The sequence below is a fragment of the Octopus bimaculoides genome, chromosome 18 (genome assembly GCF_001194135.2).
Source record: "Octopus bimaculoides isolate UCB-OBI-ISO-001 chromosome 18, ASM119413v2, whole genome shotgun sequence".
Taxonomy (NCBI): Eukaryota; Metazoa; Mollusca; class Cephalopoda; order Octopoda; family Octopodidae; genus Octopus; species Octopus bimaculoides.
The window spans coordinates 11793751-11795809 of NC_068998.1; the positions used below are offsets into that span (position 1 = coordinate 11793751).

General features: G+C 36.7%; 1 protein-coding gene across 1 annotated transcript in view; it reads right to left on the reverse strand.

Annotated features, from left to right (window-relative positions):
- Nucleotides 1-832, reverse strand: part of LOC106868662 (nematocin receptor 2) — a 22845-nt gene extending 22013 nt beyond the window's left edge. Inside the window, exon 1 of the mRNA XM_014914039.2 lies at nt 675-832. The gene's annotated coding sequence lies outside the window, so the exon portion shown is untranslated. The remainder of the gene's footprint in view (nt 1-674) is intronic.
- Nucleotides 833-2059: the final 1227 nt, after the last annotated feature.

The window sequence follows — 2059 nt, forward strand, 5'->3', positions numbered from 1 at the left end:
ATATATATATATATATATATATATATATATAAAAGTGAGAGTTATGAAAGAAAGGAACCCCATTCCTTTAATTTTTCAGCTTTTTATGTAGGACCTTACAGTAACTTACCCCTTCTTGCCAATCTTAACCTTCTGGATCTTAACGTGTCACTTGATCCAAAAACTACACTTCTGTCACTGTACACACGCGCGAGCACATGTACACTCGCATGCATCTACATTAATGCATATTAAAATGTTTGTTATTTGATAAATCTATCTTAAGCTGGGAAAGCTAACACGTTAATTTTTTATGTCTCTCTATATATCACTCTCTGTTATCTAGCACAAGGGTTTTCAAACTTTTTGACTTGCGGACCCCTTTATATTTCAGGCTTTACCTTATAAACGCTTATGAAATTTATACATAAATGTTTGCTTAAAATAATATATTTTTACATTTATTTATTTAACAGTATTTAACAAATAGGTTTATTGTCAATTAAAAGATTTCGATTAAAAAACATATATAAAATCAAATTGCCCATAAAAAGTATTTGCTGTCTTGTCCTTGCGGACCCCCTGTGGTCCGCGGACCACAGTTTGAAAACCCCTGATCTAGCAGACAACCCACTGCCTGTCACCTTCTGTAAAAACAATCATGGAACAATGTTTAAAGATTTTTTCAAACTTACCTTCAGCTGAACTTTCCTTCGTAAACGAACATACATCCAACGAAACAAACGTGGTAAATATTATGAAGATAGAAAACTTTCTGTAGGTTGTCATCTGTAAGTTCGTTGACAGCCGTTGTCAACAGCAAAACTATATTTAAACTACTTACTAGCAGTAGTTATGCCTATTTTTTCTCCCACTACTAATAATTGCTGTCTGTGTCGTCAATAATAATAATAATAATAATAATAATAATAAAAATATAAAAACTTGTTCTCGCCTCTACCGCTCCCTGCGACTAAATTATTGCAATTATTTCCTTCGTCCAATGCTTTAAAAAGTTGAATGCAAGGATGGGAGAATGTAAATGTCCTTCACGAAAGATGAAGTCCGGATAAAAAATTTTTTTTTTCCCATTTTCTTTTTATTTGTTTCTTCTTCCTCTTTTTCTCCTTCTTATTCTCCTTCTTCTTCTTCTTCTTCTTCTTCTCTTTTTCTTCTTCTTCTTCTTCTCTTTTCCACCTCCTCCTTTTCCTTCTCCTGCTTCTTCTTCTTCTTCTTTTCCTTCTTCTTCTTCTCTTTCCCACCTCCTCCTTTTCCTTCTCCTGCTTCTTCTCCTGCTTTTTCTTCTTCTTCTTCTCTTCTTCTCTTTCCCACCTCCTCTTTTTCCTTCTCCTCCTGCTTCTTCTTCTTCTTCTCCTTCTTCTTCTTCTTCCTTCTTCTCCTTCTTCTCTTTTCCTTCTTCTTCTTCTTCTTCTTCTCTTTCCCACCTCCTCCTTTTCCTTCTTCTCCTGCTTCTTCTTCTCCTGCTTCTTCTTCTCCTGCTTCTTCTTCTCCTGCTTCTTCTTCTCCTGCTTCTTCTTCTCCTGCTTCTTCTTCTCCTGCTTCTTCTTCTCCTGCTTCTTCTCCTCCTGCTTCTTCTCCTTCTCCTTCTTCTTTCTCTTCTTCTTTTTCTTCTTCTTCTCTTTTCCAACCTCCTCCTTTTCCTTCTCCTGCTTCTTCTTCTTCCTTCTTCTTCCTTTTCTTCTTCTCTTTTCCTTCTTCTTCTTCTCTTTCCCACCTCCTCCTTTTCCTTCTCCTCCTGCTTCTTCTTCTTCTTTCTTCTTCTTCTTCTTCTTCTCTTCCTTCTTCTTCTTCTTCTCTTTCCCACCTCCTCCTTTCCCTTCTCCTCCTCCTGCTTCTTCTTCTTCTTCTCTTTCCCACCTCCTCCTTTCCCTTCTCCTCCTCCTGCTTCTTCTTCTTCACTACGCTCTCTATTACTGCTGATGTGTTTTTGTGAATGTTGGTACTGTGGTTGCTGTTGTTAAGGTTATTGTTGCTGTTGTTGTAAATGCTATTGTTTATTAAAATGACCTCCCCCACCTACATTTCCGTTTATTTAAACAATCTGAAACTTTGATGATAA